Below are 26208 nucleotides of genomic sequence, written 5' to 3' on the forward strand. Positions count from 1 at the left end.
GTCAGGTTTAATAAGTGGGATTTCTTGCCTTATAAATGGGGTTGGGACCATCAGTTGTGTTGTGCAGAAGTCAGGTGGATACACAGCTGATAGTCCTACTGAATAGACTGTTAGAATTTGTATTATGGCAAGAAAAAAGCAGCCAAGTAAAGAAAAACGAGTGGCCCTCATTACTTTAAGAAATTACAGTCAGTCCGAAAAATTGGGCAAACTTTGAAAGTGTCCCCAAGTGCAGTTGCAAAAACCATCAAGCGCTACAAAGAAACTGGCTCACATGAGGACCGCCCCAGGAAAGGAAGACCAAGAGTCACCTCTGCTTCTGAGGATAAGTTTATCCGAGTCACCAGCCTCAGAAATCGCAGGTTAACAGCAGCTCAGATTAGAGACCAGGTCAATGCCACACAGAGTTCTAGCAGCAGACACATCTCTACAACAACTGTTAAGAGGAGACTTTGTGCAGCAGGCCTTCTTGGTAAAATAGCTGCTAGGAAACCACAGGACTATGGACAGGCAACAAGGAGAAGAGACTTGTTTGGGCTAAAGAACACAAGGAATGGACATTAGACCAGTGGAAATCTGTGCTTTGGTCTGATGAGTCCAAATTTGACATCTTTGGTTCCAACCACCGTATCTTTGTGCGACGCAGAAAAGGTGAACAGATGGACTCTACATGCCTTTGTTCCCACCGTGAAGCATGGAGGAGGAGGTGTGATGGTGTGGGGGTGCTTTGCTGGTGACACTGTTGGGGATTTATTCAAAATTGAAGGCATACTGAACCAGCATGGCTACCATAGCATCTTTCAGCGGCATGCTATTCCATCCGGTTTGCGTTTAGTTGGACCATCATTTATTTTTCAACAGGACAATGACCCCAAACACACCTCCAGGCTGTGTAAGGGCTATCTGACAAAGAAGGAGAGTAGTGGGGTGCTACGCCAGATGACCTGGCCTCCACAGTCACCAGACCTGAACCCAATTGAGATGGTTTGGGGTGAGCTGGACCACAGAGTGAAGGCAAAAGGGCCAACAAGTGCTAAGCATCTCTGGAAATTCCTTCAAGATTGTTGGAAGACCATTTCTGGTGACTACCTCTTGAAGCTCATCAAGAGAATGCCAAGAGTGTGCAAAGCAGTCATCAAAGCAAAAGGTGGCTACTTTGAAGAACCTAGAATATAAGACATATTTTCAGTTGTTTCACAGTTTTTTTGTTAAGTATATAATTCCACATGTGTTAATTCATAGTTTTGATGCCTTATGTGTGAATGTACAATTTTCATAGTCATGAAAATACAGAAAAATCTTTAAAATGAGAAGGTGTGTCCAAACTTTTGGTCTGTACTGTACGTGCCCCATGGTCCCCAATGATAATCCGCATGTGCTGTGCACATGCTGCGGAAAATCATTGTGGAAAAATAAGCAGCATGTCCATTAATTTTGCGGACACGCAGCGTAATTGCCGCCATTGACTTGCATTGAAACGCTTCATATCCACATCACTACATGTACACATGCGGATATGAAGCGATTCAATGTGCGGATGGTACCCAGGCCTGGAGAAGAGGAGACTCTCATCCAGACCCAGGTACCATAGCAACTGTAAAAAAAAAGAATTTAAAATAAAAAATAAAGATACTTACCTTCCATTGGCCCCCGGCCTCCTCAGCGATGCGTGCGGTGTGTTGGGCGACTCACGGTGGTGTGAAGACCTGACATGATGTCATTGAGTCATGTGACAGTTCACGCGACCGCTGACGTAGGCGGTCGCGTGACCTGTCACATGACTCAATGATGTCATCGCAGGTCCTTCACACCACCGCAAGACACCGGGGAGACAGGACGGAGCGGAGGAGACCGCGGGCCATCGGAAGGTAAGTATAATCTTTATTTTTTATTTTTCACCATTCTTATTCTTTTTTTTTTTAACTATTACTTGGTCACACTATATAAATCCATGCCGGTTGCATGGATTTATATAGTGTGACAAAGTTGTCAAGCACTTTCCAAGTGATGCTAAAATCGCTTGGAAAAGCGCTTGATAGCCCGCATGCAGAAATGCATGCAAAAACGCTTGATAAACGCTTCTACCTGGCGGGAAAAATGCATGTAAAATCCGCATGCGTTTTTCCTGCCAGGGAGAAGCGGAAAAAATATGCAGCATTTCTGCATCGTGGACACATAGCCTTATGCATTGCAATTCACCAGCACTGCAAATCATTATACCTGGCAGTGTTGCACAGAAGCCTCATAGACCATGCTCTGAGTATGGTCTAACAAGGCCACCGTAGCTAGCAGACCCGGAGGTAGTCAAGATGACCTGAGGTTGCCATGGCAACAATCGGACCCTCGCGATGATGTCGTGTGGGTGCCGATCGGAAGGAAGAAGGAGCCCCTTCCCAGCCTCCTAAATGTTGCGATCGATATCCATCACAGTATTTAGAGGGTTAAATCACCTGGGGCGGTGCGGGCACCGCTCCTGGCTGTGACAGCTGCAGCTCGGCTATTTGTGCCCGCACGATCGCCATAACATAAGTTTACTTCATAACCAGTGAACCGCGTTCCAACGATGAAGTAAACTTACGTCAAAGGTCATAAAGGGGTTAATAAAAGACAACACAAATTACCTGATTGTCCAATGCACCCTTGGCTACTGGTTTTGCTAAAATAAGAGCAGCTAGGTAGGCAATTTACATGCAGTAGCTTCTGTTTGGGAAGTGTAGCATCAAACGCTAGCCATTAACCCATTCCCCACATCATGATTTTCTGTTTTTCTACTTTTGCTTTTACTCTTTTTTTCAGCCATAAGTTTTTAATGTTTTCATCCAAATAGCTGGGACGAGTTGTAGTTTGAAATGAATTGTACATTGAATGGTGCCAATGTACTGGAAAACAGGAAAATAATTCCCTGTGCGCTGAAATTGTGGGGAAAAAAATGTAATTACGCAATTGTTTTTACAGAATTCGTTGTACTGTAAAAACAAATTGCCAACATGATTCTTTAGTTCAGTATGATTATGGCAATACAAAACTTGTATTTTTTAAATTACCGATATTTAAATTGTAAAAAAAAAAATATTGAAAATTCGCTCCCCCCTCCTCAAAATACTAACAATTTTTGCATGTGTTACTGTTTTCTGAGACCTGCAATGTTTTCATTTTTTGGTTGATTGTAAGACCTTGTGTTTTGCAGGGAAAGCTCATGTTTTTATTGATACTATTTTTTGGGTAGATCTGACGTTTTGATCTCATCGTATTGCATTATTTTTGCAAAATTGTGGCGGCCAGCAAAATGCAATTCTGGCTTTTCAATGTTTTTTTCTTGTTGCTCAGTTTACTGACTGAGTTATTAAATGTTATTTTGATAGACCATAATTTTACAGATATCGTTAATGGGGGGAAAAATGTGGGGCGATTTAAACAATATATATATATATATACATATATATTTTCTTACATTTATTAGTCCCCTTACGGGCCTAGAGTCTGTGGTTGTCTGATCACTCAATATAGAACAATACTACAGTATTGCAGTATATAGTAAAAATGACGATCTCCTATGAACGCCAGCCACAGGCTAGGTTTCTCATGTCATGATAGTTATGGTAGACATTAACAGCGGCTCCACTTGCTGTTGTTAGAGGCAGATGATGGCTGAGTTAAACAAATACCTACGCTGCATCAAATACGGGGACCTAACATATGACATAATCATATGTCATATGCAGGGAAGGGGTTAAGATGAAAGGCCATTAATGTTTTCCAAAGATGTCTGTGCACTTAGCCTAAGTCAGAAGCTTTTCCTGAAGTATACTGTAACATTGCCATTCACCATTTTCTCTCAGCATCAGTGTCAGGTATGGCAGATGCCTCTTCATCCATCCTGACTGTGGCAACTGTCAAGCGAGATACCTCCTGAACATATGTGTCTGAGTGGGCACAAACGCAATGTGCACCTAGCCTAAAAGCCCGACACTACAGGAGAAGCTCACAGACCTTCATGTTCTGGCTCATAAAGGGGCGCTGAGAGAGGGACTCCCTTTCAAAACATCTTGTGTGTCCTACTAGGACATATGAACTGAGCGCTATCTTCATGAGACAACCTTTTTAATAATTGGACAAACTAGTGCATGGACAACTGCATAATATGGAAAGGAAAATATATTGTATGCCTAAAACAAAATGCTATAAAAAAAAAACTTTCATGAGACATGGAATGAAAGGTGATAAAAATGATGCATATTGAGCATATAGTACAACCTGTGCAAGGATTTACTAATGTTATAATAATGTAAAGTGACTCCTGACATAGAATGAACTACATAGATTCCAATGACATATCTAACAAATCATACTGCTTCAATATTCTCTCCCTCTGTTTCGCATCATTACTGAAGCACTTAAAAACTGCAGAGGAAGCATTAAAAACTGCTTCTAGGGTGGCGGTTCTCAGTGTATTCTGCAAATAGACAATAAACATAAGTGATCGTCATCGGTGGAGCATGGAATATGGTGGAGAGTAAAAGATGTGTAATGCACTTAATGATATATTACAGCTCCTAATAAAAACCCTAAAGCCAGCTATTCATATATGCATTACGTGTCAGTACGATGGCTGATTACCACAAATATGGGCTCTTTAATTTAAATATAACTTGTCCATCAAATATTATGAAGAAAAGTGACAGATTTAAAACTAAAATACACTTATCTCCTTAATAAAAAAATATGCTTTTTATCTTTTTATGGTTCTATTTCCAAAAGGGATACAACTTAGAATATGCTAAATTAAGGAAATTAAACCAAAAACCCAAGATTTCTGAGATTTCTGCACCTTTTATAGAGACTTAAGCTAAGTTCACACAACCACGAAAATATTAGGGGACAATTACATTACATTTTGACAGTTTTGTTGGATGTTCCATCTGAATCTCTGAAAAAAATCAACCACCAAAAAGGTTGTCTATGTTCTTATGCCCATCCCAAAAATATAATATAAATAATATATAATGCAAATAAAAGGAACTTATTTTCAAAGAGTGTAAATTTTTTCTGCTCTATACAAAAATATGGACAGTCAGAAAAAATGCACAAATGGACTCCATTTATCTCTTTCACTCTATTTCTTCATTATATATTAAGTCTTTAATCCTCGAAAAAACCTCAACACCCAAAGGAGGGGCCAAAATGCAATGGAAATGTCTTCATAGGCAGGCTGTCTCCATTAGTCAATCAAAAATGAAATTCTTAGTTACAACTTTCTATATCTTTCTGCTGAATAATCTCTATGTAAAAATATACATATGTAACGCAGGTGCCGGAATGCAACGCACAGAGACCACGAGGCGGAAACAGTCAGGGATTGATATAACCACTTTATATGTATAACAATTATTTATAAGGGGTTAGTAATAGTGTTGAGCAAGTATGTTCTATTAACCCTTTCGCCGAGTATGCTCGGGCCGAGCTCCGAGTATTTACAGCTGCTCGGTGAGCAGGTTAAATCGCTCCCGTGTGCATGATTTGCAACTGTTTGACAGCTTTATTACATGTGAGGAATGTCTATTTCTTACACATTTCTCACATGTAATAAAGCTGTCAAACAGTTGCAAATCATGCACACGGGAGCGATTTAACCTTATCACCGAGCAGCAGTAAATACTCGGAGCTCGGCCCGAGCATATTCGGACAGAACATACTCGCTCAACCCTAGTTAGTAACAATGGGAATCTACAGTAACTTGAAATAACAAAAAGGAGTCTTTCAGTAAGTAACAGTAAAGTTATTTTCAGAAATGTGATGCACCCAGTCGTGGGAGTCACCACGCAAGTTCTCTTTCTCTCTATATGGCCCTAGCGGGGGTCACCGGTTTTCCTGCTAGGCCGCAAGTCTCTTTCGGATATAATCAATCAAGTCTCGTTGAACTTCTCATGCACCAACCGGCCTCCTCCGAAGTCCTAATCCCAACTGTCCGCAGTATCGTAGCTGAAAGCTGGAAGTGACGGTCCTGTTCACTCGCGCTGTTCCTCCACTATCACCGGCAAGCCACTCATGTCGCAGTCTTCTCTCAGCTCTTCTCCGCTTGACCGTAGACTGTAGTCTCTCAGGCTTGGGGCAGGGGGGTCCAGACCTCGGCTCTTGACATGTGACATCGGATTCCGGAAGCTTAATTTGCACAGAGCGCGGGTCCTGGCTCCGACCAGCATATGCAGAACTCGAGGCACTTCTGTGAAGGGTCCAGACCTCGTCAGGTGGTGTCCCACACTTAGGTGACATGGGCCTCCAGCTGAGGCCTGACACGCTTGGCACTGCTGCACTTCTAGAGCACGTCTGCTCTGCTCTTCGACTTGGCGCCAAATCTGCCCGGTTCGGCACACAGGGCTTTTATATCCAGGAAATCCGTCCTGTGGGTCACCTGTTCAGGTCCAGCATCTGAATTTACACCCCCTTCAAATGTTCTAGCACAACTTGGTTCTGCTTGATTTTGCCTGGCCAGCAGATGGCAGTCTTTCCTCACTTATGGCACATCCTGCAAGAGTTCTTCTGAGATTTTACTGCCTCCTATTACACATACATGTATTTCCATTCTTTGCTATTTACATGGCTAACATGCCTATAGACTTCAATAGTAAAAAGTATAATATGCCAAAAGAGTACCTTTTTGGTATACGTGTGGCTAGTATAAGTCAAGGTCAGACTACATCTGAACAGTACAGGAAAGCACAAGAAACTAGAAGATAAAAAATAAGTATACTATGCAGTACAGTGGCTGTATATTAGAGGCCACACTGGCTAAAGGAAAAACAGTAATTATAAAAATAGTTTTAACATTCATGACATGGAGGCCATTATTAGGCTTCAGTCTTCCACAGGAACGCATTTGCCTCTTGTAGTTGTTAGAGAGGCCAAAGGGTAAACAGAGGATCCCCTAACTGCATATAAAGAGTAGAATGGCCAGGATTAGTTATCTGCAGTCCATTGACAAAGGATCCCAGCTGTAAATTACAGACAGATCAAGTTGTAGATGATACTGTATTCTTATTTTAGGGAACATCATGCATTTATATTTATTTGGTTGTGATTGTGATGCAATGCAATAATCTAGAAATACACACAATCGGGCTTTATTGTTTAAATTTCTATATAATAAAAAATCAAGTAGTTGTCCATGTTATGTGTTAGCTTGCAGAGAGGTATCTACAGTGCTAACAAATTATACTCCCTTTTCGTTCCAGTGAGGAGACCCTGCTGCTGTACGGGTTACATTGGCGGTAGACATCACAGCTCATATTCCTTACATGACGTCTACAGACAATCACTGGCCTCGGCGGTAAATGGCTTGGGAACACTGAGGGCATTAAAAAGCTGCAAATGTGACTTGGGGTATACAGGCTTTAACATCTGCAGCCAATGTAAACCTGGGATCTATTTTTTTTAACTGTTTTAGCAGAGCAGTTGTCTGGTTTTGTATGTAGGCTTTCACTTAAGTCGGACAACCTGTTTAACAAATCTTAGTTCCTATTTTTCAGGAATACACCCCCAAACTTTTCAGGAGTTTTAATCTTGTTTAAGTCCATGTCCTATATAGGGGAAACAACAGGTGATGGTTCAGACAGCTAGCAGTGCCTCTCAAAGTTCATGTACCACTAATAAGTGCACTGCTGCTAAGGACTACAGGTAGATGAAAACTGGTGTCATTGTTGGCTTCCTACTCCTGCCCACTCAATGCATTAATGGAGCGCTCTCTGCTCTCTTGAACCCAAACCCTGTTTGTACTCAGGAGCCAGCACACAGGGGTACACTGGGAGGATTTGGTCTTTTATAGGCACAACATTTAAAAAAATTATCAGATTTTAGAGCACATACTCAAAAACAGGGATCAAAATAGGTTAAGTGTCTTGTTAGTCCATTAAAAAATATTAGTAGACTCACTTTAACCTTAACCTATCACAGTGCTTATAATAATACTTTTAAAGCTCTGTTCCCACCATGAGCTTTTGGGGAGTTTTTCACGATGCAGATTTTCCGTAGCATTTCTGGACCTATTATGATGCTGCAGCTTTTGTCTCTTCTTGCTATGTCATGTTTTGAATAAAGCTGCTTTGTTTTTGATACTTCCTGGTATTTGGCTTTAACAAAACTTAATTGATACAGTCATGTGCAGATTACATTCATTTTTGATGCGTTTCCACAGCGAAAATGAATAAAAAAAAAGGTGCATTTTTTCCGCATCTATTACAAGTCTATGGGAAATCTGCACAAAGCTAAGCATACCAGCAAGAGATATGTTAAGAATATGAATCACGCACCGCAGGTCAGTTTACACAGAGTAATAAAAGCACAGTGGGCATGAGTTTTCTATAAATGCCATCCACTTCTCTGGAACTGTAAGATGCTGCGTTTCTGAAGCAGCAAAACTTTGCAGCATCAAAAACTCACCTAAAACTCATCGTGGACACAGCCTAAAACAAGGAAAACAAACTTCTTGCTTAGATATAGAAGCTACTAAGACCACTATTTTGATCACAATTTTGATCTTTGCATGCTTGAACTTTCATTCTATTATTTTTGTGTTTAAATCAGTAGGCAGTCACTTGGGAGGAATAGCTGTCAGTCGAAAAAAAGCATTCTGCAGACAGCTATCTAAGGTGTATGGCCAACTTAAAAGGGTTGTCCAGTACTTTTAAAAATATGCCAATGTGTTTTAATGATAAATAGAAGCTTCTTTCTAATTACCTCCTGGTGCTGTTTCTGCCCGTGAGCGGCGCTATCGGTGGCCGCTCAGAGACAGCACGTGACCCCCCGCTGACGTCACATCAAGTGAGGCGTGACTCAGCGCTGGGGTCCACGCGGTGGCTGCTGGGTTGTGGGCGGGGTTATTCCCTGCGTCACACCCCGCATCCACTGCGCGCTTTCCCAATGAATGGGGACAGGGTAACCCCGCCCACAATCCAGCAGCCATCGGTGGAACACGTAAGAGGGACCCTTGGCTGCAGCCTGGACTTGTGACATCAGCAGATGTCAGAGCCGGCTGCAGCCGGGGGTCACGTGCTGTCTATGAGCGGCCACCGATAGCGCCGCTCACAGGCAGAAACAGCACCAGGAGGTAATTAGAAAGAAGCTTCTATTTATCATTAAAACACATTAGCATATTTTTAAAAGTATTGGACAACCCCTTTAAAGGGGTTGTCCATGATTGTTAAATAATAGACAAGCAGGAAATGTGTTAAAATAATAAATATGCAATACTCTGTTTAATGTTCTGCAGGTCCAGCCTCTTCTGCTCTGATGGCCCCAACAGAAATAACATTCATCACAATCACTGGCCTTAGTAGTAATGCTTGCATGTACTATGGTAAGTCATTGCTATGGACAGGAACTGGTTGCAGTAATCATATGGATGACAGACATGATGTCACAGCTGCAGGATCACTACAGCAGAATGCAAGTATTGCCTATTTATTTTAACAAATTTCTTGCTTTCAGTAATGTTTTTTTAAATCTCTTTTCAGGACTGCATCTGAGAAAGTTTTGCACAGAACATGAAGTCCCGTGAGGCTGCATTTCTGCAATATCTCCCCTTGGTTGCAATGTCATAGACTAGAATGCTCCGTAAAAAAGCATTTGAGGGAATATAGCACGATTTTGTTTGTGTCACATTCATAGGGAAAACACTATGTATTCCTGAAAATATAAGAAGGTACAGTAGGGCCCCATAGAAGTCTAAGGGTGCCTTATATGCATTAACCCATGGAACTCTATTGATGTATTTATTTAAATATGGTACTGTACATTTGTTTAAGTAACTATAAGGTCTGATCTTTCAAATGCTAAGGGTTACAGGTGTAAGTAAAGCCATTCTATATTTTTTATTTTCATTAACTTAGTAAATGTTTTTGAACACTGACAAAGCGGAAACAAAATTGTAAACAGTCTTATTCATCTGACTCTGGCCATCCCTATAATTCCCACCACTTTACAAATACAGATTACGTTGCTCAGTCTTCATTTGCCATAAACTTGGCAGAACTTTCTTTTCATAAAGAGAAATGCTGTTATGCAATAGATCTGGCAGTACAATAAAGATGTCTTTATTATCTAATTAAAAACCACATTTGGAACATTATACTTATTTAGCTAAAACTGTGTATAAAGAAGGGTTTGTTTGTTTGTTTAAAGAAATAAGATTGTAACACATGGTGCTTTATAGCATGGATGTATTCAATCCATTGTTCAGCTTTGATGAAGTCTTAAAAGGTGAGCAGGTATGAGTACATGCAGACATTCAACTAAAACTTACAAAATTAAAGAGAACCTGTCAGCCAGATTTTGTAAAGTAAAGACATGGCTGTAATGACGCTGTAGTACAGATTAAATCAATACCTTTGGTAAAGAAATCTGCTTTGCTGTTCTTCTTTATTCAGCATTTGAAAATTTCTGGTAACTAGATTTCGGTGCGCAGGGGCTGGGCTTCATTCTGGGTCTTCTCCTCCCTGTCTGTGACTCCACGGCCCCTCAGCCTGCCTCCTCTGTTTGAAGAGGAGATTACAAACCAAGGGAGGCAGATCACTGAGACAAGAGGCAGGCGGAAGAGCCATAGAATACAGATAGACAAGGGGGCAGAAGACCCAGTGCACAGTCCGGCCCCTGTGCACCGAAATCTAATTAGCAGAAATTTTCAAATGCCGAATAAAGATGAACAACAAAGCATATTTCATCACCAATTCAATCAGTAATACAGCACCAGTACAGCCATGTCTTTACTTTACATTACAAAATTGTGTTGACAGGTTCACTTTAAAGGCAACTGGACAGGTGATTCATGCTGCCTGAACCAACATGCATCTGTCATTGCCTGCGTTATTGCAGCCATGTATGTGTTACTCTGAAATGCTGTGGCCTTCAGAGAAAACATACTTTTAGGGTATGTGCACAAGATCCGGACAGGCAATGTTTTGGACGCAGTATACTTTATGCTGCGTCCAAAGCGCTGCGTTACAGTGAAGGAAATAATTATTTGATCCCATGCTGTTTTTTTGGGGGGATATTTTATCTCTCAATGTTAAAATTAACCTACCCTTAAAGTTATAGACTGTCCATGTCTTTGTCAGTGGGCAAACTTACAAAAACAGCAAGGGATCAAATAATTATTTCCTTCACTGTATATGAAAGCAGGTGAATCTGCATGTGTTCATTGAACCATGCGGAGTCACCGCATTCAATACATTGTAGTGATCCAATTTCTCTTGAGAAGACTAGTGACTCCGCAAGAGGAATTGACATGCCACGGTCTGGAAAGACGCGCCGCATGTCCTGTGTCCGCGGGTGATCAGCAGGAGCAGGGAGACGCATAGTGGACATGGGATTTCTACAGATCCCATGCACTATGCTGTAACATCTGGTCACTGCTGGTTTGATGCTGCATAAGCATGTAGTGTCAAACCCGCAGCGGCTCCTGATCGTGTGCACATACCCTTAAGGACTGACTGGGGAGTAGGTATCCTAAAAGCTTAGTCTAACAGGCCAGACCCCAGGGGCTTTTCCGCACCCCACTCCAATGAGTGAAACATGTCAGTCTAAAGGAGTGGGCCGGGGAGAAGTTTGCTAGCTTTAACAAGTATGTTTACACTAACACACGGCTGCATTTCAGTGTAAAACATACCTTGCTGCAATAATAGAACCAGTGTCTGATTCATGCTACCCGTGGTTTGTACATAAAAGAAAAGAGAAACAAATGGGTATATAATATATCAGAAAATATTCTATCTTAACCCAATCATGGACCTATTAGAAAAAATTGGACCATCGAAGTAAACATACTACTGAGAAACAAGAGAAACACACTTCGAAATGCGGTCAGGTATATCTTGGGAATATTTTTATTAAATCTTAACAAGCAAAGGGGATGAATCACAGAACACAGGAAATATTAAAAACAGTGCGGTGGAGGGGCACCAATGGAGAGGGTGCAATAAATAACACAAGATAAGGTATGTATAATTTCATTAGACATCCATCTATATAAGCTGCTGAATGATATTTGTGTGGATAAAGTGCAATCTTTATTAAAGTGCAAGTGCCTGACAAATATAATAGAATACAAATACTGTATGATAGTGTATTAATGCCAAGTGGCTAAATTCTATAACAAAAATAATGAATTAAATAGATCAAATGGGGTATAAACCAGTAAAATACCAGAAAAATTTATCTAGTGCACAGAAACCAACCACAGTTGAAAATTAGAAACTATTATCAAAGTCCCTTTGCCTACAGACTCTACAGCAGACCAGGTAAAGCAGCCAAAATATCCATGTCTATAATGCACAACAACTACTTACATCCACTATGGATACCAGCACCCTCCTCAATGGCGCACACTCCAACAGCTCGGCTGTGTGTAGCTAAAGTGCTCCCTTGCTATGAGCGTCGACCGCTGGGCGGTGCTCGTAGCATCCCGGCAATGACAACCGCAGGTGTCTCCTGCAAACCCTGGGTTGTCACGCGTCCCGTAGTCATGTGACATGGACGCCGATGGGCGGAGTTAGTGAAGCGCTTCCAGCGCATGCATGTTATATGTTGCTGTCAGAGTGATGCTGCAGCTGACATGATCAGCTGTCATGTGCCCCTAACAGCCGAGGGTGGAATCACGATCCACCAGTGAATGTTAACATGTTAAATGCCGCTGCCAATCTCCGACAGCGGCATTTAACATGGCTGCGCTGGAAACCTGTCATAAGACACCCTCATCGACGCTCCAGTCACATGATTGCGGGGCGCTGATGGGCTGGCATGAACACCCAGGGTCTGCAGAAGACCCCTGTGGTTGTCATAGCCGATCTGCTATGAGTGACGCCCAGCGATCGGCATTCATAGCGTTTATTGTCCATCAGAAATACACATATTTGGTATAGCTTTGTTCAGAATCGCCCGATCTATCAATCTATAAAAAGAATTAATCCAATCAGAAAACGGCTTAATGAAAAAAGAAAAACATCAAAATGCCAGAATTACTTTTTTTTTGGTCGCCGCAACATTGCAATAAAATGCAATAATGGGCGATAAAAACATTGCATCTACACCAAAAGCCAGATTTTGGTAAGAACTTACCTGTAAAATCCTTTTCAGAGAAGGAAGGAAGGGAGACACAGATTCTCTACTTCGTGGGTAGGCGGAGCCCCATAGGATAGTCACCTCAGATTGGAAAAAGACGACCGGCCCCTCCAGTATATAGGCTCCTCCTACTCCCATGTTCATCAGTCCGTACACAAGCTAAGGAAGAGCAGACCAACCAGCAGAACAACATATCTCCTTCTGAAATTTCAGAAATGAGAGAAAACAGGTTATGTAATAGAAACACACAGTCTTAGGCATACTCCATTGGACCTGACAACTGTGTAGAGCTGGCGAAACTGGAAGGAGAGCCGTAGAGCGCTAAACCCAGTCCAGATGATCGTCATCAGGAAGGAGACGCGCTGCATCTAGAAACACAAAAAAACACTTCTGCCCTGGGAGGGTGCTGTGTCTCCCTTCCTTCCTTCGCTGAAAAGGATTTTACAGGTAAGTTCTTACCAAAATCCGGCTTTCAGCAGCAGAAGGGAAGGAAGGGAGACACAGATTCTCTACTTCGTGGGACGTCCTAAAGCAGTACCTACTTAAGGGTGGGAAAAAGAGGCAGAAGCTTCCATACCCCAAAACTTCGACAAGAGCGCAAACCGCGCTAAATAATGGAAAACTAAATAAAGGGATAACTTAAATTACCGCCGCCTGCAGGACCCTGCGTCCCAGGGCCGCATCGGCTGAAGCACTTACGTCCACCTTATAAAACTTAGTAAAGGTGTGAACGGAGCGCCAGGTGGCCGCCCGGCAGAGCAGCGCTGCCGAGGCCCCCTGACGAAAAGCCCACGATGAGCCAATGGCTCTCGTGGAATGAGCTTTAACTTTAACCGGACAAGGCTCGCCCTTGAGCCGGTACGCTTCCAGAATAGCTGAACGGATCCACCGAGCTATCGTGTCTTTGGAAGCACGTTGACCACGCCGACGACCTGCCGGAATTATAAAAAGAGAGTCCGACTTCCGAAAACCTTGGGTGATCGTAAGATTGAACTTCAATGCCCGCACTAAGTCCAACGAGTGCAAGGCCCGCTCCCTTGGATTCTTAGGTCCTGGAAAAGAGAAGGCAACACAATGTCCTGATTAATGTGGAATTGTGACACTACCTTAGGCAAAAAATCTTCACGAGTACGAAGCACCACGCGATCCGGAAAAAGTTCCAGAAAAGGAGGTGAGCAAGAAAGTGCTGCCAATTCCGATTCCCTTCTCAAAGAGGTGACTGCCACCAAGAAGGCCACCTTCCAAGAAAGTAGTGAAAGTTTAGCAGAATCCATAGGCTTAAAAGGCCTATGCTGAAGGGCTTCCAGGACTAGATTAAGCCGCCATGGAGCCACAACTGCCCTCTGTGGTGAAAACTGACGTGCGACTCCGCGAAAAAAAGAGCGCACATCCCTACGAGAGGCAATAGCCTTCCTAAAAAGTGCGAAAAGAGCAGATACCTGTCCCCGCACCGTACTAACTGCCAAACCCCTGGCCAGACTAGATTGCAGAAAGGCCAAGAAGTTGGGGATGGAAAAAACCCTCGGGTTTCTTGAGGATCCAGAACACCATGAATAGAAAGACTCCCAAGTTCTGTGATAAATCCTGGACGTAGCTGGACTCCGGGCCGCCCGCAAGGTAGCAATAACCTCGGGCGAAAAACCGCGACGGGTCAAGATCTCGGTCTCAAGAGCCACGCCGTCAAACGAAGGGACCTCAGGTCCGGATGACAAATGGGCCCCTGAGTGAGCAAGTCCGGGCGAAGGGGCAGCGGAAACGGAGGTGCCGCCTGAAGAGACACCAGCGTCGAATACCATGTCCTCCGCGGCCAGTCTGGTGCTATCAGAATTATTGATACCCTTTCGAGTTTGATCCGTCGGATCACCAGAGGTAGTAAGGATATCGGCGGAAACGCATAGATCAGCTTGAACTGACCCCACGGGGCCACTAGAGCATCCACCGCCACCGCCTCCGGGTCCCTGTACCTGGACATGAACGTCGGAACCCTGGCGTTCAGCCTGGATGCCATCAAGTCCACCTGAGGAGGCCCCCAACGGGAACACAGCAGAAAAAACACTTCTGGATGGAGACTCCATTCCCCAGGGTCCACTTGCTCGCGACTGAGGAAGTCCGCCGAGATATTCAACACCCCTGGAATGTGAATTGCAGAGATTGCTGGAACTTTGGACTCGGCCCAGACCAGGATCCGAGAGACCTCCGACATGAGACTGGAACTCCTCGTCCTGCCTTGGTGGTTGATGTACGCGACTGTCTTAGCGTTGTCCGACTGGATCCGGACCGGTAGACCGCTCAATAAGACCGCCCAATGTTGGAGGCAGAGAAATATTGCTCTCAACTCCAAAATGTTGATCGGGAGAGACGACTCCTTTGGCGACCAGACTCCCTGAATCCAGAGGTTGTTCCAAACTCCCCCCCAGCCTGTCCGGCTGGCATCGGTTGTCACCACCGACCATCTCGGAGGAAGGAAGGATTTCCCCACGGATAGAGTCTCCGGACGTAACCACCATCCAAGAGATTCCCGCACCCTGCGGGAGATAATGACCGAGCGATCCAGAGAAGTTAGCGATCGATCCCAATGGGTCAGAATAAGGCTCTGGAGATCCCGGGAATGAAATTGTGCAAATGGTACTGCTTCCATAGTTGCCACCATTTGACCCAGAAGGTGCATGCATTCCCGAAGGGACATTGACAGCGCCGACCTCATAGCCTGGACAAGAAGACGAAGGTTCGTCTGTTTGACAGGAGGCAGGGACACAACTGCCCGAACAGTATCGAACTGCATCCCCAGGAAAAGAATGGACTGTGCTGGCTCCAATGACGATTTCTTCCAATTGATCAGCCACCCGAAGTCCATCAGGTACTGAAGGGAGAGATCGCGAGCCGCTATTGCATCCTCCGCTGTGGGTGACACTATGAACAGGTCGTCCAGGTAGGGGAGGATCGTAACCCCCTGTCTTCGAAGAAGCGCCATGAGAGGAGCCAGAATTTTTGTAAAAACCCTGGGAGCTGAGGCCAACCCGAAAGGCAGGGCCACAAACTGGTAATGGGTTTGACCTATAGCGAAACGCAAGAAAAGCTGGTGAGCCCTGCCGATAGGGATATGCAAATAGGTGTCGCGGATGTCTATGGACACCAAGAAATCGTACTGCGACAGGGTCGCTATCACCGATCGGAGAGACTCCATGCGGAACTTCCGTGTCCGGACGTCAATATTCAAATCCCTGAGATCCAGCACTGGACGAAACTTGTCCTCCTTTTTGGGGACCACAAAAAGGTTGGAATAAAAACCCTTTCCCTGGTCTTCCGGAGGAACCTGAACCACCACACCCTGCTGTAGGAGAGAGTCGACATCCTGAAACAGTGCGGCAGCCAGTCTTGGCACGGACGGAATGACGGTCAGACGAAACCTGTCTGGAGGCAGCGAATGAAACTCTATGAAATAGCCTGCCGACATAACCCGTGTCACCCAGGCATCTGCTATGTGGGATGCCCAGATCGACCCAAATTGTAGCAGACGACCTCCCACCCGAGAGCCCTCGGGGGGATCCCTGGCGTCAGTCAGCCTTAGCGGACTTTTTATCAACCTCCCGTCTGTCCTGACGGGACCGTTGCTTCCAAGGAGTACAAGATTTCTGGGCGGATCTGCCGGAGGATGAGGGACGACCCAATCTCCAAGAAGGCTGACTGAATCGTCCCCTGGCCCGAAAGGACCGAAGACCTCTGCCGGGCCCTGTCCTGCTGGCTGTGGATGCCACTGCCTTTTTCCCAGGCAGAATAACATCCTTAGCTTTAGCTTTGGCAATTAGTTCCGAAAGATCTGAACCAAAGAGCTGACCGCCCTTATATGCCAGACTAAGCAATCCCTGTTTGGATACTGCATCCCCGGTCCACTGTTTAAGCCACAGAGCTCTTCTAATCGTCACTGCCGAAGCCTGAGCCCTGGACAGAATTGAAGCAGTGTCCAGTACTGCATCTCTGCCATAACACATAGCTTCTTCCATTCGCTGAAAAAGCTTTTCCACTTCTGAAAGCGAAGTCCCATCCTGCCATGCCGCACGCAGCTGATCCAACCACCGCAGAGAAGCCTCACCGGCCCACATGGCCCCAAGGCCGCTCGGAAACCATGACCCGCGGCTTCATAGATGGATTTCGCCGCTGACTCCGATCTTCTGTCCAAAGGATCCTGAAGATTGGCTCTCCCTTTAACAGGAAGCAGGGAAGACTTGGTCAGCTGAGACAGAGATATATCCACCTCAGGAGAGGGAACCCAATTAGTAACCATCTCCTTGGCACAGGGATATAGGGCATCAAAAAAACGCGTTCCTCGGAAGCGTTTATCCGGACACTGATGCTCCTTCTCCACCACTTTGTTAAGTTCCTCACGCGCAGGTAATGTAGAACGAACACGGCGCGTCTTCTGATACAGACGGCCCGACCTAGACGGTCTTGTCGGCTCTTCAGACAGCTCTAATACTTCCCGCATGTCCTTAATAAGCCCATCTACGCGACCAGAAAGAGAAACAGAGCGATCCTGTTGATCCTCCTCTTCGGACTCAGAAATTTCATCAACCGAATCTGTTGGTGAATCCGAAGCCTCTGATGCGCTCTGCGAGGGAGACAACGCCACCATAGTCTTGCGGCGCTTTTTACCTCGTGGCATTGGGTGTGATCTAGCTGACACCCACTGTCCCAGGAGACTAGAGAGACTATCAATGGAGCGAGTGAGCGCCTCCACCTTAACATCACTGAGCATTGAACTTGATGTAGTAGAAGGCCTGAGTGTATCAGAGGCGTGCGACTGAACCTGAAACGGATCAGGAGACCGATCCGCACTCCCAGGCCCCTGATCCGACATGCCACCCACACCAGATGCCAGGATGTACAACCAGGATGGCAAAAAAAGTGTGAAAGCTGCACAGCCTGTTTTCAAAACTCACTCTTTTTTTTTTATTTATTTATTTATTTATTTATTTTTATATATGCGACAGGCTCTGAAGGGTTAAAGCTCACCCTTAGAAAAGAGCTACCCCAGAAATGCCGAGCAAAAAATCAATAGGGGGAAACTCCCTTAAACACCATGTGTTTCCCCTAAAGTTCCACTTTTTCAGAAGGGGTTAACATCACAGCAACTATAATACTACACAGCCTAAAAGGTCAGTGAAGTAAATAGCTTTAGGAGAGAAAGCGGCAGTGCTCCTGAGGACTCCTAATAGTTAGCCTGGAGAGACAGCACTGACAAAGAACCCCTGCCAGAGGCAGAGGGGACTCACCGGTACTGCGGCGACCGCTCCTCCTAAGTGTGTGGAGGGACGGGGAGCAGAGAGCAGGAGGCGCCGCTGGACGCCGGAGGGAGAAGCAGGGACCGCCAGCGCACGCTCAACCAAGCGCTTCCTGCCTAAGTAATGACGGCAGGAAGCCAGGAGACGCTAAGCCCCGCCCCCGCTAGGCCACACCCCCACCTTATTCAAACAACAAAAATGAGGGCAGAAAACTTTCTACCTCTATGAAGGCAGGAAGCAAGTCAATAAAAGCAAGAAAACGCGCGCCAATACAGGGAGCATCCTGCCTCAATGAAGGCAGGAAGCAAAAACGAAAAAGCATGCGCAAATAAAAAATAAAAATAAAAATTACTGGCCTCCGTCTCTGCTCCCCAGTCAAGGCAGCGTCTGAAATAGACAAGAAACACACAGGCAGTACACTTGCCATAGCCGTCAAAGATACTCTTTAGACCAAAGAGCACTTACCCGGCTGAACGCCACAGGGATCCTCAGGGATGTGTGGCGCCATGGCCCTTTGCTCCCCCCTATGGCGGAGCACGCAGGGACCCTCTCAGATGTGTGGTGTGCGCCTCCGCCAGGGAGCGCCCTGTATCCCCCGGGGCCGGCAGGCATAAGTGGGAACCTCCTCAAGGGGTACACAGAGCTGCCAGGGGAGGGTCAGGGGTCTCAGCAGCGCCGAGACCCCCAGAGACCTCTAGACCACGGGGGGTCCAGGACTCGCTGGATATAAAATAACTCTTCTGAGGAGCTGCCGAAGCAGCGACTATCCTCTGAGACCTCAGATAAAAAGACTGATGAACATGGGAGTAGGAGGAGCCTATATACTGGAGGGGCCGGTGGTCTTTTTCCAATCTGAGGTGACTATCCTATGGGGCTCCGCCTACCCACGAAGTAGAGAATCTGTGTCTCCCTTCCTTCCCTTCTGCTGCTGAAATGGTATGGATAAAAACATCAGCTCGGATAAAAAAATAGACCTGCACCCAGTCCCAGATTCCTAAAAGTAGACACGCTACGGGTTTTGGAAAATGGCAACATTTTTTTTTTCTTTGACAAACTTTTGACTTATTTTAACCACTTAAATAAAAAAGAAGAATCATACTGGCAGGTCAGTTTTAGCATTTAGTGAACATGGTAAAAAAAAACAACAAAACACAATTGTGGAATTACACTTTTTTTTCAATTTCACCGCACTTAGAATTTTTTTCCTGTTTTCCAGTACACAATATGGTAAAATCAAATCAATGGTGTTGTTCAAAAGTACAACTCGTCTTGCAAAAAACAAGCCCTCACATGGCCATATGGACTGAAAAATAAAAAAAGTTATGACTCTGGGAAGAAGGGGCGCAAAAAATGAAAGCGCAAAAATGGAAAATGGCCCGTGGGTGAAGGGGTTAAAAAAAAAAAACACACGGCAAATCACTGGTCCCCTTGCAGGCCAGTGTTATCACTGCTGTAAATAATGACATGGCTGATGCAGCCAGTTACATACTGGTAAAGCACACATTAGCAATGTAAGCATAGAGTAACAGGAGACCAGTAGCTCCGAAGGGGCGACTTATTTAAAAGCAGAGTGTAAACTTTTTGTATCTTATTTAAAACTGAAAACAAAAAATCAAATCACAGTTAATTTTGAACACATTTAGGGTGGGGAAAAGAAATATGCTAAGCTTGTGCATGTACAATGATACAGACAGACAGCAATGGTACTAAACACAACACCCTTATGGCAGAGATTGCCGTCTCTGCTCTGAAGACAGAATATCCAAAGCACAATATCCATCTTTCAATAATCCACTAGGTGGCAACAAATAGAGACAAGTGAAGATCATAACTGAGACCGTGTGACCAGAAATAGAACTAATAAAACAGGTATGTATGTGCAAATGGTTAATCATAGAAATATGCCTTGCCACATGATTAACATTTTTACAGTCCGGACGATGTACAACAAGTACATAAGAAGCAGTTCTAGCTTTTTTACATAGCTGTGTGCTTTTCTCACAACAAATGGCATTGTGGGTTATATATAATCTAGCGATGGAGAATGAATAACTGGCGGAGAAAGGTTGAACTTGATGGACCTAGGTATTTTTTTTCTACCTATGTAACTGGAAAACTAAACAGTTTCCTCTTATGAAGGAAACCATGTTTTCTGAAACGCGTAAGGCAGTGTGGACCCAAGTGGCTACCATACTCATCTGACTGTGACGTCACACGCTGTTCGCGGCTTCAGTGCCGTGCTTTTGTTTCCAGGGACGCCAACGGCCGGGGCTACCCGCTTGTTGCATTTCACCAGCACGCATCTCCTGTCTCAATCCGTGCACTCAGGATTTTATTTTGGTGCCGACATTGACTGAACTCTCTTAATGCATGCACTAATGACAATGGACGTGATCAGATCTTCATAAGAGTGAGAGGGCATTAATCCAGCTCCGGTTTTATATTATAATGTTATATTGCACCTTATTTGTGTATCACTTTATTAATATTTTTTTATTATGATTCTCGCGATTCAAATCGCAAATAGTTCAAATTCGATATGATAAGCACATTTTCTAAAATTTGACACAAATTCAATTCACATTGAGATGATTCATCTCTAAAATACACAATAATGGTAGCAATAAAAGCATCTGCAATATAATTTTAAGCACGATAATAATTATCAGTATTATTTTGTATTACTATTAATATAGTATAATTAATATGCCTACATATTAATATACATTAGTATATTAATAGTAACTAAAAATAATTGTAAGGAAATTTGCTTATATCCAATTTGAACTATTTGCTATTCGAATAGTGAGAATCATAACAAAAAAAATATTAATAAAGTGGTACATATATGGTGCAATATAATAATATTATATTATTTATTTATATAGCGCCATTGATTCCATGGCGCTGTACATAAGGAGGGGTTACATACAAAATACAGATATCACTTACAGTAAACAAACTAACAATGATAGACGGGTACAGAGGGAAGAGGACCCTGCCCTTGTGGGCTTACATTCTACAGGAATGGGGAGGAGACAGTAGGTTGGGGGGGCTGCAGTAGCTCCGGTGTTGTTGGGGGTGGCAGCAAGCAAGGTCATGGCAGGCTGTAAGCTTGTTTGAAGAGACGGGTTTTCATGTTTCGTCTGAAGGATCCAAGTGTGGCGGATAATCGGACGTGTTGGGGCACAGAATTCCATAAGATGGAGGATATTTGGGAGAAATCTTGGAGGCGATTGGGTGAGGAACGAATAAGTGTAGAGGAGAGAAGGCAATCTTGGGAGGACCGGAGATTACGTAAGGGAATGTATCGGGAGATTAGTTCAGAGATGTACGGAGGAGAAAGGTTATGGATGGCTTTGTAGGTCAGTGTTCGTAGTTTGAACTGGATATAATAATATAAAACCAGAGCAGGATAAATGCTTACTTACTCTTATGAAGATCTGATCAAATCCATTGTCTTTAGTGCACGCATTAAGAGTTCAGGCAATGCCGGTACCAAAATAAAATCCTGAGTGTGCCGATTGAGGCAGGAGATATGTGCAGGTGAAATGCAGCGAGCAGGTGCGATGCAGCGATCAGGGAGCCCCGGCCGGCTGCAGCCCTGAAAACTAAAGCAAGGCACTGAAGCCGCGAACAGCGTGTGACGTCACACAGTCAGATGAGTATGTAGTCACTTATGTCCACACTTTCTTACGCATTTCACAAAACTCCGTTTCCTTTGGCAGATGAGACTGTTTAGTTTTCTTGCAGTTTATGTATTTTGCATTTCTACTGTTTTTCAGCGCTTACTGTTTCGCTTCACAACTTCCATTTTTACTTGGAAGCTGCCCACATGTGTATGCTATGCTCTATCAGTTCTTGTATTATTTGTTCATGGTTTTTCCCTGCACATAGGTGTACTATTCAGGTTATCCAAACTTAAAATTAAATAACATCTTTATTATGGACATTACATTGGCAACAGACCCTGAAATCAGCTTTAGATGCAAACTTCTGATGTCAGGTTCCCTTTACGGTTGTATCTACTTATATATTTAAATAGTTCTTTTTGAACAATATTTTTTTCGAACAGAAATGATGTCAGAAAACTACCAGGAGCCTGGAATAAGACAATTACATTTCCAAACTCATTTAATTTTAATTAAATAGATTTTCACCATCTGACCTTGTGATAGTCAAGACAGGTATGCATCTTATTCAATATATAATTGATTGATACAGAAACCTAAGAAAAAGGATCTTGTTTCCTACAAACTCACTGATACGTCTGGGCTACAAAATGCCTATGGTGTATTGTAGTTTAGGAGAAAATGGTAGAACGCCTTTGATACAGACATACAGTGGGTTCGGAAAGTATTCAGACCCCTTTAAATTTTTCACTCTGTTTCTTTGCAGCCATTTGGTAAATTCTAAAAAGTTCATTTTTTTCTCATTAAAGTACACTCTGCACCCCATCTTGACTGAAAAAAAAAACAGAAATGTAGAAATTTTTTCAAATTTATTAAAAAAGAAAAAATTAAATATCACATGGTCATAAGTATTCAGATCCTTTGCTCAGACACTCATATTTAAGTCACATGCTGTACATTTCATTGTGATCCTCCTTGAGATGGTTCTACTCCATCATTGGAGTCCAGCTGCGTTTAATTAAACTAATAGGACTTAATTTGGAAAGGCACACACCTGTCTATATAAGACTTCACCGCTCACAGTGCATGTCAGACCAAATAAGAATCATGAGCTCAAAGGAACTGCCCAAGGAGCTCAGAGACAGAATGCTGGCAAGGCACAGATCTGGCCAAGATTACAAAAGAATGTCTGCATTACTCAAGGTTCCTAAAAGCACAGTGGCCTCCATAATCCTTAAATGGAAGAAGTTTGGGACCACCAGAAGTCGTCCTACACCTGGCCATCCAGCCAAACTGAGCAATCATGGGAGAAGAGCCTTGGTGAGAGAGGTAAAGAAGAACCCCAAGATCACTGTGGCTGAGTTCCAGAGATGCAGTAGGGAGATGGGATAAAGTTCCACAAAGTCAACAGCAGCCCTCCACCAGTCGGGCTTTTATGGCAGAGTGGCCCGACGGAAGCCTCTCCTCAGTGCAAGACATATGAAATACCGCATAGAGTTTGCTCAAAAACACATGAAGGACTCCCAGACTATGAGAAATAAGATTCTCTGGTCTGCTTAGACGAAGATAGAATTTTTTTGTGATAATTCTAAGCGATATGTATGGAGAAAACCAGGCACTGCTCATCACCTGCCCAATACAATCCCAACAGTGAAACATGGTGGTGGCAGCTGTAGCATCGGCGTCTCTGCCTCCTGCTGGGCAGAGACGCCGTTCCCCTCACCGCCGTGGGCCAGGTCCGGTGTCTTCCTGCTCCCTGCTGCTGTGGCGCGCCGCTTCCCAGGCACCGTGCTTAGGGCACACGCGAGCGCGCTCCTTCCCTCTTAAAGGGGCCGCGCGCGCCGTCCCATAGAGTCCCCGGCCAATGGCCGGAGGACTTCCCCTATATAAGGCACCTCCTCCAAAATGGAGGTGCCTGTGCAAGGTTGTTCCGTGTGCTAAACACAAGCTCCAGCCCTCAGGTTCCCGCTGCCTGTCAGTTCAACCCGCCAGCCTGTCTAACAGTTCTGTCCTCCAGTCTGTCTACAGTTGTGCCCGCCAGCCGGTTTACCTGGAGCACCTGCCTGTTGCCTGTCGTGCCCGCCAGCCAGCCTACACGGAGCACCCGTCTGGCTGTCTGCCGAACTAGCCTGCCTATCTAACCGGACCACCCGTCAGCCTTCCTGCCGTGCTTATCCGCTGTACCGGTCAATTACTGCCATCTGACCCGTGGGAGTCACCTGCTCTCACACAAGGCCGGTCCCAGAGTGGCACTTGGTCCACCTGCCCGGTCCCTCCCTGGTTCACGGAGTCGACCAAGCCGCCGTGTGACCTTGGTCGGGCCGAGTAGGCACTTAGTCACGCCCCTCTAGTCCCTCCTTGCACTGAAGCACAGAGGTTCCACCATCCGGACTCGTAACAGCAGCATCATGCTATGGGGGTGTTTTTCAGCTGAAGGGACAGGACGACTGGTTGCAATTAAAGGAAACATGAATGGGACCAAGTACAGAGATGTCCTGGATGAAAACCTCTTCCAGAGTGCTCTGGACCTCAGACTTGGCCGAAGGTTCAACTTCCAACAAGACAATGACCCTAAGCACACAGCTAAAATAACAAAGGCGTGGCTTCAGAACAATTCTGTGACCATTCTTGACTGGCCCAGCCAGAGCCCTGACCTAAACCCAATTGAGCATCTCTGGAGAGACCAGAAAATGGCTGTCCACCAACATTCACCATCCAACCTGATGGAACTGGAGAGGATCTTCAAGAAAGAATGGCAGAGGATCCCCAAATCCAGGTGTGAAAAACTTGTTGCATCATTCCCAAGAAGACTCATGGCTGTACTAGCTCAAAAGGGTGCTTCTACTCAATACTGAGCAAAGGGTCTGAATACTTATGACCATGTGATATTTCAGGTTGTTTTTTTTAATAAATTTGCAAAAATTTCTACATTTCTGTTTTTTTTTCAGTCAAGATGGGGTGCAGAGTGTACTTTAATGAGAAAAAAATGAACTTTTTAGAATTTACCAAATGGCTGCAATGAAACAAAGAGTGAAAAATTTAAAGGGGTCTGAATACTTTCCGTACCCACTGTAGGCAGTACCGAAAATACAACCAGATTCTTGGAGAACCGTCTATTATAACAGTGAAAGAAGCAGCAGAGTCTCTAGTTGACAAGTGAACACAAATCGCATAACTGCAGTCACGTGATGACCGCTGAAGTTGGCAAAAGGAGTCATATCCTAAGGCTATGTGCCCATGATCAGGAATAGCAGCATTTTGGATGCAGTGTATTTTTGCTCTCTATTAACACGCATGTGTTAACTATGCGGATTTACTGCATCTAATGGCAGTCCTATTGTGAATTTACGCAGTGGAGACTAGCGTTTCCGCTACAGAAATTGACATCCTGCGACTCATAAACACGCACTGCGGGGGAGTTTATGCAGCGTTAAATAGAAGCACAGTGGGCGTGGAATTTCTATAAACCCATCCACTGTGCTTGCAATGTAGAATGCAGCATTTTGGAAGCAGCAAAAATACGCTGTATCCAAAACGCTGCTATTCCTGATCGTGGGCACACAGCCCAACGGTGTGTAAATTACACACTACTAAGATTCAGCTAGCTGCAGGGCTTGCCAAAATTTTACTCAGGGGTGGACAAATCATTCGATATCCCAAATAAGAGCAATACACCTTATTTTGTTAATGGGCTGTAAAGAAGTTACCAAAAGGATTCCTACTTCTCTGCTTTCCAGAGCGACATCCATTTGTTGGCACTTCACCTTACAGACTTCCTGCTAAGTCTGCTGATGCATGCCCGCTATACATAATAGCGGTGATACTGTGAGCGAAGCTTCAATTCACATGCCTCTTGCCCCAAAAAGAGAATTAGTTGACAGGGATGAGTGAACTCCAAGGCACTGCAAGCAATACTACTTTCAGCATTATTAATATTTACAGTGACATCTAGTGTAAAGTGAGTGTTGGAGATTTGTACTTGTGAGACCAGAGAAAAAGATTTCACAGCCCTGGTATCTTAATTGACCTGACGATTGGCTTGAACAAGGCACCTTTATCAAGAGTGGTGTGCTGCAGAGGTTTTAAACCAGTCAAGTCTGAACTTTGCTGTATTCCCCAAGATTGGACTTAAAGTGTGGTGTCATAAAAAGTATTATTCAAAACTCAATGGAGAGTAAAAAAAAGTACAT

General features: G+C 44.3%; 1 protein-coding gene across 5 annotated transcripts in view; it reads right to left on the reverse strand.

The window, feature by feature from the left end:
- Nucleotides 1–26208, reverse strand: part of PARD3B (par-3 family cell polarity regulator beta) — a 2083049-nt gene that overhangs the window by 1915942 nt on the left and 140899 nt on the right. The window lies entirely within an intron of this gene.

The sequence above is a fragment of the Phyllobates terribilis genome, unplaced genomic scaffold, assembly GCF_046119375.1.
Source record: "Phyllobates terribilis strain yellow unplaced genomic scaffold, ASM4611937v1 Scaffold_9__5_contigs__length_417890890, whole genome shotgun sequence".
In the NCBI taxonomy this organism is placed as follows: domain Eukaryota; kingdom Metazoa; phylum Chordata; class Amphibia; order Anura; family Dendrobatidae; genus Phyllobates; species Phyllobates terribilis.